Source organism: Cervus elaphus, chromosome 24 (genome assembly GCF_910594005.1).
Source record: "Cervus elaphus chromosome 24, mCerEla1.1, whole genome shotgun sequence".
Classification (NCBI taxonomy): domain Eukaryota; kingdom Metazoa; phylum Chordata; class Mammalia; order Artiodactyla; family Cervidae; genus Cervus; species Cervus elaphus.
Genome location: NC_057838.1, coordinates 27,708,068 through 27,722,358, shown reverse-complemented (window position 1 = coordinate 27,722,358; position 14,291 = coordinate 27,708,068). Strand labels below are relative to the sequence as shown.

General features: G+C 48.4%; 1 protein-coding gene across 5 annotated transcripts in view; it reads left to right on the top strand.

Moving 5' to 3' along the window:
• ANO10 (anoctamin 10) overlaps positions 1–14,291 on the top strand; it is a 260,256-nt gene that overhangs the window by 238,523 nt on the left and 7,442 nt on the right. Inside the window, exon 13 of one of the 5 annotated variants that reach the window (XR_006337438.1) lies at positions 9,077–9,166. The exons of the other annotated variants lie outside the window; for them this stretch is intronic. The gene's annotated coding sequence lies outside the window, so the exon portion shown is untranslated. The remainder of the gene's footprint in view (positions 1–9,076; positions 9,167–14,291) is intronic. 5 annotated transcript variants of the gene reach the window in all.

Here is a 14,291-nt window from a genome sequence, read left to right as displayed (position 1 = left end):
AATTCATTGATGCTCCAGTAGTTTTCTGGCAGCATCTGTAGAATTTTTTATGTTTAGTACCATGTCATCTGCAAATGCTAACAGTTTTACTTGTCTTCCAATTTGGATTCCTCTTTTTTTTTTTCTTCTTTGATTGCCATGGGTAGGTCTTCCAAAACTATGTTGAATAAAAGTGGCAAGAATAGACATCTTTGTCTTGTTCCTGACCTTAGAGGAAATGCTTTCAGCTTTTCACCATTGAGAATGACATTAGTTGTGGATTTGTCATAAATGTTCTTTTTATGTTGAGATAGGTTCCCTCTATGCCTACTTTCTAGAGTTTTTATCATAAATGGGTGTTGTATTCTGTCAAAAGCTTTTTCTGTATCTATTGAGATGACCATGTGGTTTTTATTCTCAGTTTGTTAATATGTTGTATCACATTGATTGACTTGTATATGTTGAAGAATCCCTAGGATAAATCCCACTTGATCACAGTGTATAATCCTTTTAATGTATTGTTGAGTTCAGTTTCCTAGTGTTTTATTGAGGATATTTGTGTCTGTGTTCATCAGGGATACTGGCCTGTAATTTCCTCTGGTAGATTAAAGTCTGCCAGAAGCTCTGAGTATCAGGAAAATGCATAGCTAAAGGGAGCTGAAAGAATGAAGATGAAAAGGAAAGATGGGGGGAAAGCTGGGGGGATGTGCTGGATGAAGGCGCTCAAAAAGATCATAGCAGGCTTCAGTGATGATGGTCAAAAAGGACAAGTTAAAATTTAATCAGGATCAACTGAAGGTCTGCTTTAAAAAAAAAAAAATCAATCACAAAAGTACAGGCAGAAAAAAATCTGACCAGATCAAGTACATGTGGAAAAAGCAGGCCTGTCTCCTTAGCTGCAGTTCAAATGAGCTAGAGGTGAGGCTGCCTGAGAAGATTACATAACCAGAGGCTGCAGGAAGAGAATAATTTCCAGGACAAGGGGGTGCAACCTCAGGGCCTCCTGGGCCCACCCTTGTCTCCTGCCCACTCTCTTGCCCTGGATTTCTCTGCCGCCTTCATTCTTTGGTGTCACCCTCCCATTGCTCAGAAAGCCCATCTCAGTGATAGCCCAGCCAGTTCCTTCCTTCATTTAACACTTGGTCAGGTGCAAGCTCCTTCAGTCCTGCCTGACCCGTGGCCCCCGGGAGCGTTAACACCTTGTTTCCCCCACCACACTCCTGCCTAACATTTATCCCCTCCCTTACCCTCCCGTCTCTCTGCTGGACGCAAGCTTAGCTGTGAGGGGCTCAGAGGATCCTGGAGCCTGTATAATGCCAGGCACGAATAGCAGGTGTTTGTGATTGGTCATTGGTCTAGTGAATTAATAAGTGTATGTTCCATTGTGTCCTGGGCACACCAAGACTAGTGTCTCTCAAGCTCTAAAGTGCCCATGGGATCTTGTTAAAATGCAGATTCTGATCCAGCTGGTCCGGAAATGAGCCCCAGATTCTGTGTCTGGGCGGGCTCCCAGGTGAAGGTGCTGCTGCTGCTCCTCAGGCCACACTTGGCGTGGCAAGGACCAGAGTGTTGTTAAATTCCAGGCACTGCAGGAAAGACATGGAAGAGTTCAGGAGCAATCAGAATGCTCTGATACTGGAGGAGGATTGCTGGTCGCTCTACATTTTAGGTTCTTGTCTTCGCAACTAGCGGCAGTGATAGTACCAGCTCGTGGAGAGGTTGCGAGGCCGGCGGTGCAGGCACATGGTAATGGTAGCTGCTCTCACTGTTGTCATTTCTGTTATGACTCCAGCAGGGGGCCTGGGAGCCGGCCGGAAGGGGTGATGGGGTAGATGTGGAAAGTATAAAGAAGACCTTTCTGATTATCAACGTAAGCTAGCCCTGGGAGGGCATGGAAGAGGCTGCTTTATGAGGGGTGCCCTCCCTCTGACTGGGCATGTCTAAACAGACTTTGCTGCCCAGCTGGCAGGAGGGCGGGTGAAGGGCCAACCAGCACAGTCCCTTCCGGTTGTGCATTGGTATGGAAGGGACATGGACTCAGGAGCCGGCTCTTCGGGAATCTTCATGGTGTGACTAACAGACGGGTTTTGTTTGTTTGCGTCCCAGAGTAGAGAAGGTGGTGTTGAAAACAAAGAAAAGGATCAGAAAGAAATGGTATCTTCCCCTCGGGGTAGCTGCAGAAGACAGAAGCCCAGGGTGGCTGCAGGGAAGGGCGGAGGGCCACCGATAGCTGGCCGGTGGTTGGCAGCATTGAACCTTGCCCACTTATCCCCAAAGCACAGGGAGCCGCTGAAGGGGCCTGAGCATCTTCTTCATTACATTATGTGACATCATAGAGGGCAGACTGGGAGGTGGAGCCAGAGAGGATACCAGTGGTCCAGTAAAGAGCATGTTCTACCAGTTTCCATTGTGGGTTCATGGGAAGGGAGTCGAGATGTGGAGAGGTAGACTAAGCTGAGCAATGATTTGGACACGGAGGCAACCAGACTCCTCTATCCACGCATTTCACTAATTGGGAAGATAACCTAGCTTCAGAAGAGGATCTTGAATTTAAATTTAATACTGTCAGTTTAGTACCATCCAAAGGAAGCTGTCAAGTGGGCTTTGGTTATGTGTGTTACGTGAGTTTAGGAGAAAATCCAGGCTGGAAATGAGAGCTGTGTGTGTGCGCTCTGCCCGGAACCAGTAGCTGAGGCCATGGTGTATGGGATCTCTGTTACGGAGAGCGTGTCGAACTGCACTGGCCATGGTAGCCTTTAGCCACCAGTGGCTTGTTCAGTCATGTTGACTCTTTGTCACCCCATGGATTGCAGCACGCCAGGCTTCCCTGTCCTTCACCATCTCCCAGAGCTTGCTCAAACTCATGTCCATTGAGTCAGTGATGCCCTCCAACCATCTCATCCTCTGTCATCCCCTTTTCCGCTTGCCCTCGATCTTTCCCAGCATCACAGTCTTTTCCAACGAGTCAGCTCTTCGCGTCAGATGGCCAATGTTCTGGAGCCTCAGCTTCAACATCAGTCCTTCCAATGAGTATTCAGGATTGGTTTCCTTTAGAATTGACTGATTTAATCATCTTGCAGTCCAAGGGACTCTCAAGAGTCTTCTCCAACACCACAGTTCACAATCATCGTTTCTTCGGTGCTCAACTTCTTTATGGTCCAATTCTCAACATCCATCCATGACTGCTGGGAAAACCAGAGCCTTGACTAGATGCGTCTTTGTCGGCAAAGTAGTGTCTCTGCTTTTTAATATGCTGTCTAGGTTTGTCATAGTTCTTCTTCCAAGGAGTTAACATCTTTTAATTTCATAACCAGTGGCTCAGTTCAGTTCAGTTGCTCAGGCGTGTCCGACTCTTTGCGACCCCATGAATCACAGCATGCCAGGCCTCCCTGTCCATCACAAACTCCCGGAGTTTACTCAAACTCATGGGAAATAGATGGGGAGACAGTGGAAACAGTGTCAGACTTTATTTTTTTGGGCTCCAAAATCCCTGCAGATGGTGACTGCAGCCATGAAATTAAAAGACGCTTACTCCTTGGAAGGAAAGCTATGACCAACCTAGATAGCATATTAAAAAGCAGAAACATTACTTTGCCAACAAAGGTCCGTCTAGTCAAGGCTATGGTTTTTCCAGTGGTCATGTATGGATGAGTTGGACTGTGAAGAAAGCTGAGCGCCAAAAAATTGATGCTTTTGAACTGTGGTGTTGGAGAAGACTCTTGAGAGTCCCTTGGCCTGCAAGGAGATCCAAGCAGTCCATCCTAAAGGAGATAAGTCCCGGGTGTTCATTGGAAGGACTGATGCTGAAGCTGAAACCAGTGGCTACTGACATTTAAATTGGCTCATATTAAATCAGATAAAAGACTCAGGTCCTCAGTTACACTGACCACATTGAGTGCTTAATAAAACATTGCTATCCTCAGTGAGAGTTCTGTTGGACAGTGCTGATCTAGAAGAATGAAGAGAGGGCCTAGAATTGATCTTTGAGGAATGCCAGCTCTTGAGGGCAGGCCAGAAGACAACCAGATAGAGAGGTGGGAGGCCAGGAGGCCAGGTGAGCTGTCACATCACAGAGTCAAGGGCAAAAGGTTAGGAAGAGGGTAGTTGCACCATGTCAAATGTGGCTGTGAAAACAGTAGATGATCAGGGCCTGTCCCTGGGATTGAGTAGTATGGCATGCAGGGTGACCTCAGTGGGTCTGCTGCAGTGGGTTCACGGAACTGGGAGCTACTTGGAATGGTTGGGAAGTGAGAGGTGAGAAAACAGTCAGGATAGACACTTGACCAAGTGTGGCAGGAAAGGGGGGCACTAACTGCAGTGTCAGCATTTGGATATGGGGTGAAGGGGAGAGCTTTGTTTAATGAGAGAAACTAGGGCGTTGTGAAGAATCCTAGGTATTTATGTCCCAGATATATGCATATTGGAGAAGGGCATGGCAACCCACTCCAGTATTCTTGCCTGGAGAATCCCATGGACAGAGGAGCCTGGCAGGCTACAGTCCATGAGGCCGCAAAGAATTGGACACGATTGAGCGACTAACACTATATGCATATGTTCATGAGGACACCCACACACCTGTAACCTAACTATCCTTGTTTGGCGAGGCTGGTTAAGTGAATTGTCCTGTCCATACACTAGAGTTCTTGCAGATAGTCAAAAGAATAAGAACTTTTTGCAACTCCTGTTATCAGGCCATCCCAAGATTTATTTTGTAAAATGCAAAATAGGGTATTAAAACTTTGTATTAAAAACAAGAAGATAGATATCTCAAAAATAACGTATGCCGACATATCTTTTTTCTGGGGGGGGGGGGAGCTTTTGAAAGAATGATCATGAAATTGGTAATTAATAAGAAATTCCCTCTAAGGTGAGGGACTGGGGCACAAGATGGGGTCAATTTTTTTCACAGTATTTTTTCTTTAGTGCTTGAGTCTTTTAAACTATGCACATGTATTTTTTTATGGTTAATCATGCCAACATTTTTTTTTATTACTTAGCAAGATACAGAGAAAAAAATTAAGCAATACTAACACTTGTGCATCTATAAGTATTACCAAAATAAGCAAATCACCCCACCTCTCCTACTGGCCCTTTTATTCTGTGTTTTTATTTTATTAGAGTGTAGTTGTTCAACAGTGTTGTCTTGGTTTCAGGTGTTCAGCAAAGAGTGAGTCAGTTATACATAGATCCACTCTGTTTTTTAGATTCTTTTCCCATATAGGTCATTACTGAGTATTGAGTAGAGTTCCCTGTGTTATACAGAAGATTTTTTATCTATTTTTGTATTTTAAAAATAAACTTAAAAGTCATTCAAAAGGATTCATATGAGAGAGAGGTTGAATAATCAGAAGAGGAGAGAGGGAAGTATCTGCCTCCCTCCTCTGTGCCCAGGACCCCTAGACCCTTGATTATACCACCGACCGGAGCTTCGTGAAATCAAGCATATTTTTACTTCAGATGAGTTTTGGTGATATTCCATCATGACCAGCCCCTGCATCTATTGCTGGATAGCAAATGACCCCAAAACGGACGCTGGTTCCCTCACAGCGTCTGTGTGTCTACACGGGCTCACCACGGTGCCCCTCGAGGCTGTGATCAAGGAGTCGGCCAGGCTTGCAGGCGTCTCACGGCTGACCAGAGCGGGGGTCCCCTCCCAGGCTCACAGCCTCAGGGCCGGGACATCCATCCCTCACTGTGTGGGTCCCTCCACGGGGCTGCGCGTACCCGGCCGCCGACTCCCATCAGAGCCAGCGAGTGAGAGAGGGGCCCCCAGGACGGAAGCGCAGCCTGTTTGCGATCTCGTCTCTGGAGTGACGTCCCCTCACTCTGCTGTGCTCTGTGGTCTAAGGTGAGTCCTGGGTCCAGCCAGCACTCCGAGGGGGGTTTCCACAGGCAGTGGCTGTTACAGGGGCTATCTCACAGACTGCGCACCATCGACCCCGGCTCGGTGGGACGCTGGTTGACATGGTCCTGTTGTACCCCAGTTCATCAAAATCACATCTGCCGTGAACGTGAGGCAAGTGTGCGGGCATCACTGTCTGCTTTTCCTCGGAAGAGCCAGCTGTTTCATCATCTGGCAGTGATGCTTTAGGGACTCCCAGCTGTTTTTACACTTTCTGAATTCTGTCAACTTGATAGCATTTGGAAAGTTTGATAAAATAGGAAATGACCATCACGTCACCCTTCAAAACCATCAGGGAACATTCTCCTGTACTATGTAAGATAAAGGCTTTGTTTTTAGAAAATATATATGTATGTGCCTAGGGGCATGTGGCGTGTTGTCTACAACTTACTCTCAAATGATTAAGAAAAAGGTAATATAAAGAGAATGATCAAGCAGAGTGCAAAGCGGAACTAGCTGGTAAATCTGAGTAAGGGTCTTTTATTTAAGATCTCTGTAGTCTGCTTGCAATTTTTTGTCAGTTTGAAATAATAGCAAATTTTAGAGTTTATAAAAAGAAATTCTCAAACCTGCTAGATGAACACTGCAAGTGGGAACTCATTTTATGAAAGATCATCAGGTATGGACTGCTGATGACTGACCATCAAGGTTTGGGTCTCACTGCCTGAGAACCCACCTCACTTTGCTCCAAAGCTGCCATCAAATCTCTGTGGTTGTAAGTGGGCTTCTGCTTCTGTGCTAAAGGAGGTCATCCACAGGCTGTTCATCCCCTCACCAGAGCTTCAGCTCTCCCCGAGCCCTAGAACTGGCCCTCTGAGGGCACAGGGATTCTGACGCTGAAGCCTCAGGAAGAAAAGAGTGCCTTGGGAGGTGTCTGTGGTCACCGTGAGGGGTAGGCGCCATTGGTCCCAGCACAGAGCTGTGCGTCTGCTCCACTGCCCCTCGGGCTCACCCACAGATCGGGCACATCATCACCCGCCTTGCAGGGGACCCTGCCCTGGAGCCTGCCGTCTGGGGCTGTCATGCCAGCTCCTACAGGGGGAGCCTCTGCGCCCAGGCGTGGCAAAGCCGGAGCACGGGTGTGGGCCGGCACCGCCCGTTGGCAGCCAGGGGGCTTTGCGGAAGGTGCAACACATGTGTGTCTTTGAAGAGCAGCAGGAATTCACAGGTTGCTGTAAAGCGGTGGGGCCTGGAGACTGGCCGCCAGGTGCTAGTCTGGGAGGTGAGAGCCGAGCACGGCCTGCCGCCCTGCCCTTGGCGTTGAGGGCAGGGGAGAAGTAGGCGGGGAGGGGACTCGAGGGCCCAGAGAAGGGCCCGAGAGGCGGGTTCAAGGGCCAGGCCAGTGTGTCAGCCTGGCCGGAAGCCCAGGGGTCTCCTACCGCCTTCCGGGAGCTGCAAGTTCTTCCCAGCACAGAGCATGCCAGGCCGGGTGGGCTGGAGACCGTCAGTGGGTCAGTGGAACTCAGCTTCCTGGAGGGCGAGGAGCCGTCCCTGGAGGGCGGGGGGCCGTCCCTGGCGGGCGGGGGGCCGTCCCTGGCGGGCGGGGGGCCGTCCCTGGAGGGCGGGGACCTGGCAGGCGGGGGGCCGTCCCTGGAGGGCGGGGGGCCGTCCCTGGCGGGCGGGGCGAGCTTGAGTGCAGCGTTGTTTGAAAAGAGCTATTGTCTCCGTGTGTCGAGGCCTCTGGGCCCCGACTCACCCGCTGTTGGTTTTGTCTCATTTCTGTCCAGCATGTGCTTTCCTCTTGTGGTCACCATCACTTCCTCCTAGCTCAGGACACGTGGCCGTGTGTGTACCCAGGGCGTCACTAGCTTTCTAGCCCACCAGGGGAAGCCTTCCTACTGATACCAGTTCCTTTTTGAAAACAGGAATGCTGAGGCCTTGACCCCCAGCTTATTTTATTAGTCATCATGGATGTTATTCTCTTCCCTTCTAGTCATTTCATGCCCATCTAATTAAGCCTATATGAATAAGAGCATTTTTCTGCGTGGCTTGCCACGTACTTACCTGGAATGCTTGGTTCAAAGGGTAAAAAACATATATGCCCACAACCTGAACAACTGCGTGACTGTTTGTTTGGTGCAAGCTGTTTGTTCTGATTGTCCAAAACAACTTATGGAAACACTGGTTTGATCGCCTCTTCTAGAGCCACATAACTTATCTGTGAATCACCCGTGGGCTTTGCTGGAGACAACAGATATCACTCCACCCAAACCTGGCCGAGTGCTCCTAAAACATTTAACCTGTCTTAACAAAATGACTTGCAGGTCGTTCAGGGTAACAGGCAGAAATCGTCTGTATTTTATGATTTCTACCAGGGGAGTCCCTGTTAGCAAATGGCTTCTCTCTCATGCTGTCTGCTCTTCTTGGCTTCACACAAGAAAACAGTGACGATGGTAGAGGAAGAACTGAATAGGTGAAGACATGTTTAATTCAACACATATTGCATGTAGCAGCTCATCTTTCTAAATGACAAAGTGAGGAGGCTGAGTTCTGACCCACTCCAGACCACGTGATTTTTGGTTAGAACTTTTGTCAGAACCAAAGTCTGAGGCGTAAGCAGGATTGTACTGGCTGACGGATTAATCTCAGAGGGGACCGTGATCTCTTTTTCCAAAGGTCACACTAAAGAGAGCACTGACCACATGGACTGGATGCTCTGATCACACTGGGGTCTTGGGTTCTTTGCTCTCAAACACCTAGAGTACAGGTCTGCGGAGAAGTCATTTCTAATTCACGAACAAAGCTGTGCTGTGTCCCGAGGCAGGTGTTTCTGCCGTGTACACACAGTTAAGCTGGTTCCTCTAAGAAAGGTCAGTTCTGGGCATCAGTATAAAAGAGGAAGTGGGAAAGCCACAGACGTGTCCCGTGCGGGTGGGTGCTGTGGGTTCTCAGGATGGACGTCACGGCGGTGTGTCACTGCAGTTCTCTCTACAACAGAGCCTCTGGAACTCTAGAACTGTTCTCTTTAGGACAGAGCCATGGGGGCCGGCCCGTCAGTTCCAGTACCTCCTGCCACCCCCCTGCCCCCCGAGGGATGCAGGTGACGGGGAATTCAAGTGGAATGAAGATGTAGAGGCAACACGGGGCCTCATCCTTGTTCACGAGGCTTAGAGGTGGGAATTAGCCGTTTTGAGGAAAAGGAAGTCGAGAGAATGAAGGCTCACGTGTCTGCCTAATACAGTGTTTTTCTTGCAGAAAGAGATCAAGCATCAGCCATTTCTGGCCCCACCTTGACCCAGGCTCTTCAGAAGGGGCGTTGGTGCCGGCAGCAGCACTCATCAACAGGCATGCAGCTGGCCATTCCTAACCCTAGGGGTGGAGGCAATAAAATCAGAGTCAACACAGTGATTACGGCCTTGGTTTTAGTCATCACGTTGACTTTTAGATATTACGATGACATGCATGGAGGATATAGATGTTGTGTTGATCAAAGGGCCACACCCCATGTAGATGGGAGAAAACCCAGCACTGCCAGGGACGCTGCCATGGGGCACGGGTGCTCTGGCGCCTTGTCGCCTGAAGTCATGCCTGTGACAGGGGAAGAGCTTCTGCAGCCGGGGATCGGGGCCAGAAAGGGGCGCGGCCACCGTGGGCACAGAGGCAGCCACTCTCTCTCTCCTGGTGACAACCAGCTGTGTTTTCTTAGATGAAGCGCTGTTCTCCCTTGATATTTAAGAAAACTGTTTAAATTTTTAAAAATTCTTGGTTGAAGCCCTGGTGTGGGCAGTGGACGGTCTCCTCCGTGTCATTTAGTGGCCTGTTTATGTCAGCCTGTTGTTTTCTGAACTCTGGGTTTTTCCTTCCTGCCACAGTGAAGACCCATCCCCGAGTCATCTCATGAGACTCGGGACTGACGGAAGGAGCTGGTGGACGGGGAGGCTTCTGTGGAGCGGCCCCCTGTGGAAGGGTGCTGTGATCCCTGTGTCCTTGCCCATCCACGCCTTGCGCCCCAGCCTGAACCCTGAGCCTGGGGGTGTTACTGCCCATTAAAGATGAGGACTGAGATCATGCCACGGCCTTGGCTGGTTCCAGACTCCTTGGGTCTTGCGTCCCTGGGAACCTGAGTGACCTGTGTACTTCCAGGGGGTTCCTGACCTCGACAGACCTGTACTGCAGGAGGAGAGCCCCCTGTCCACCCTCTGCCCCTAGGCTTCCAGACAGGAAGGGCACCCCCTTCCTCCCAGGCCTGTATCCAGATCAAGAGGCGGCTACTTCCTGTGCACATCTTGTCCAGGAAGTGCCTCTTGGAGACCAGATGCTCTGGGTCACCTGGATGGCCTGGACAACTGGGTTGGTGTCCTGGCAGCGTTGTGGAAGTGTTGGTGTTGTGGGCTGATGGTAACAGATCAGACTGGTGACCTCTCCCTTCTGATAAACAGCCCAGGATCGTGTTGTAGCAGAGCCTGAATGATTTCCTCCTGTACTTCATTTACAGGATAACATCACACCCAGAGATCTAGTTACTACAGTGAGTGTTGCCTTTAAAAAAGGAACTCCATTTTTTACAAGAAAGTTGGTCATGAGTTCTCTGATTTGGGAGTCACTGCACTAGTTTTACATCATTACTTGCCAAAATGCTCTTTTCCCTTTCTTACACAGAATTGGCGTCGCCTTTGTCTTTTCTGTCCTGCCGTTTTGGGCCATCCCTGTGATGTCTCTCTTGCCTCTGATATGGCCACGAAGCACATTACATGATGCGATGTTCCAGAAGTATTCTTCATGGTATTTATATATATTATTTCCTCATGATTAGTCATAGCTTGTTTTTGATCTTACGGGCACTGATTCTTTTTATCTCCAGATACCCTTCTGTCTTACAGACGCCATCTGCGTTCTGACCTTATCCCACACGGTGGGGCCCACTGCTCCAGGCCCGAGTGGCCAGGGTTAAGGCATCGTCCACCTAAGCAGGCCTTGCCCCCTGCTCTGCTGTCCCCCTTGGTGGGTGTCCCTGAGGCCACCCAGAGCCCAGCGCTCCTACTCTCCACTCATGTCTGGGTGTGTCCAAATTACATCCACTCAACTCAGTGGCCTTTTAAGCATCTGTTACCGCTTTTCTCATTATCCAGCAAAGGAGACATGGCTTATCTTAACCTTTCCTGTTCCTGGATGATTCCTAACAGTTGGACTTCCCCCACCACCCCCCGCAGGTGTTGAGTAAGTGGCACTTTGTTGCCAGTTTTAGGTTTGCTCGTTCTTTACATTTCCCTCCATTGAGATGCTCCCTCCATTGGAGATGCTCCCTCAAGCCATTTGTCTGTCACTAGTTTTCTTTTCCAAGTTTTAGCCACTCAAGTGCTTGTGCTTTGCCAACTAACTTCCCCGCCACATTTTCCACTTTCTTGTTCTTGTGCCCTTTAGAAGCCTTTCTTTAAAACATACTCAAATGGATTTCCGTGCTTTTTATTAACTCTTGAACTTTCCAGAATTTTAAGCAAATTTTAAAATCTTGATTCAATTTGTGCCTAAAGGTCAGGGTAGGGTAAACATGATGTGTTCTAGAGCTGTACTCCCCTGGTTTAGAGAGATTTAGCTGAAGCAGAAAAAATCTGGGCCAGGCGGGACAGGACAAAATTTCAGTCTCACCTAGCATTTCCAAAATACAGGCAAACCTTCACAGGATGGAAGTGTGATTCATTGGAATCCGAATCTCACAGCACGGGCGAACCCAGTGGATAGTGGGGTGATGTTATAGGTGGTCCACGAGCAGCCCAGAGCTGGCAGGCTATCAAGCAGAAGCCAGGCAGCTCAGGCTAGCAGCGTGGGCTGTGGAGCCAGAAGGACTGGGCGCAAACCCCTCTGAGCTGTGCGACCTCGGGCAGGATTTGTAACTTCCCTGTGTCTCTTGTTTAACATGTTGATAATGGTGTGCCTCTCATAGTGCAGTTACAAGGAGCAAATAGTGTATGTACCTTGTATGTAATGTAAGTAAGCCTGAGCTCCACTGCCTGCGGAAAACAACCTATACAGAGTGTGTTCGCCCTATGCTGAGGCCCAGGCGCCCACGGAGGCGTCTGTTAAGATTTCTCACTGAGTGATTTTGTGTGGATTTTGGATACGTGGTAAGGATTACTTAACTTGGAGAAAGTACCAGCACCTGCTGTGTCTAAGTGTTATTTGTTGTTCAGTCGCTCAGTTCTGACTCTGCCACCCCATGGACTGCAGCATGCCAGGCCTCCCTGTCCTTCACTATCTCCCGGAGTTTGCTCAGACCCATGTCCATTGAGTCAGTGATGCCATCCAACCATCTCATCTTCTGCTGCACTCTTTTCCTTCTGCCCTCAATTTTTTCCCAGCATGAGGGTCTTTTCCATTAAGTCAGCTGTTCACATCAAGTGGCCAGTGTTGGTCACTGTTAATTAAGTTACAGGTGGGTAACAGAATGTAATAGACATTAAAAGTTATGTCAGCAAAGCAGGAGGAAAAAAGAGGTTTTGACATAGAAGCAGAGTTAGAAATGCAGGAGATGGGGAGGAGCCGGGAGGTCAGTAGTGAGACGCCCATGAAGCTGGCACAGAGGAGCGCGTGTGAAGCGCGAGGACGTGGACTCCACCTGAGCCCCACTGCCTGCGGGAAACAGAGTTCAGAGTGTGTCTGCCCTACACGGGGGCCCAGGTGCCCGCAGAGGTGTCTGTAGAGACTCCTCACTGAGTGATTTCATGTGGATTTTGGATACCTGGTAAGGATCACTTAAGTTGGAGGAAGTATCAGCACCCACAGGTGGAGTGGGAAAGGACACCGGCAGTGAGCTGCCCTGATGAGGGCTTGTCCTTCCTAAGGTTTCCCAAACCCAGGGAGGTGGGCAGACTCCCTTTGCCATCTTCGCAACCAGCTGCCGCCACCTGTGGAGCCCCGAGGCCCGTAGCCCTGGCAGGTCTAGGATGATGAACGGCTCTGATGGGCTGTGGCCGGTAACACGTGCGGCTCGGGCTCCCGGCTGCAGCAGCGTCCGCGCAGTGCACACCCGGGGCGGCCGAGAGCCAGGCCTCGGGCTTCTGGGGGCCCCTCGCTCTCAGCTGGAAGGTGGATCTGTGAGGTTTTCGTTTGAAATGGCTTTAGCTCCTGGGAGTTTTGCTCTGAAACTCAAATATGCAGAGAACACAGGCTCAAAAGATGACTTTTTAAAAACTTTATTAAACTACAGTTGATTTACAGTATTGAGTTAGTTTCAAGGGCACAGCTACAGATTCTTTCCATTATAGGTCACTGCGAGATGCTGAATGTAGTTCCCTGTGCCACACAACCAATTCTTGTCCTCTTTTGTATATACAGTGATGTGTATCTCTCAATCCTGTACTCCAGATTTACCCGCCTTACCCTTGGTAACCATGTTTTGTTTAGTTTTAATTTTATTGAAGTGTAGTTAACTTACAGTGTTGTGTTAGCTCCTGGTGTTCAGCAGAGTGATTCAGTTACATGTGTATATATATTCTTTTCCATTATGGTTTATCACAGGATATTATTGAGCATAGTTCCCTGTGGTTTACAGTAGGTTCTCGTTAGTTACCGACTGTATCCACAGTAGTGTGTGTGAGACAGTGCCAACCTCACAGACCATCCCCTTCCAATCTGTAAGTTTGTTCTCTGCATCTGTCTTGTTTCTGCTTTGCAGACAGGTTCATCTGTACAATTTTTCTGGATTCCACATAGAATCCATATTATGTGACTTTTTTTCTGTTTCTGACTTACTTCATTCTGTATGACAGTCTCTAGGTATATCTACATCTCTGCAAATAGCACTATTTTGTTCCTTTTAAGGCTGAGTAATATTCTGTTGTACATATGTACCACATCTTTATCCATCCCTGTAGATGGACTTTTAGGTTGCTTCCATGTCCTGGCTATTTTAAGTGCTTCAGTGAACATTGGGGTCTACGTATCTTTTTGAATTGTTTTTTTCCACATATATGCCTGGGAATAGGACTTCTGGGTCATATGGTAGTTCTGTTTTTAGTTTGAGGAACTCCCATACTGTTCTATGTAGTGATAGTAGGGATGTAAATTGGTATAAACAGTGTAGGAGGGTTTCCTTTTCTCTATATCTTCTCCAGCATTTATTGTTTGTAGATTTTTTTTTTTTATGATGGCCATTCTGACTGATGTGAGGTGATTTAGTTTTGATTTGCATTTCTCTAACAATTAGTGATGTTGAGCATCTTTTCATGTGTTTATTGGCCATCTGTATGTCTTCTTTGGAGAAATATTTGCAAATGAAGCAACCAACAAGGATTAATATGCAAAACATACAAACAGCTCATGCAATTCAGTATCAAAAAAACCAAACAACCCAATGAAAAAAATGGGCCTAAATAGACATTTCTCTGAAGAAGACACCCTCACTTTTAATCTGTGTGTCTTCCGTTCTAAAGTGGGCCTCCTGTAGCAGCACCTTGTAGGTTCTTGTTTCATT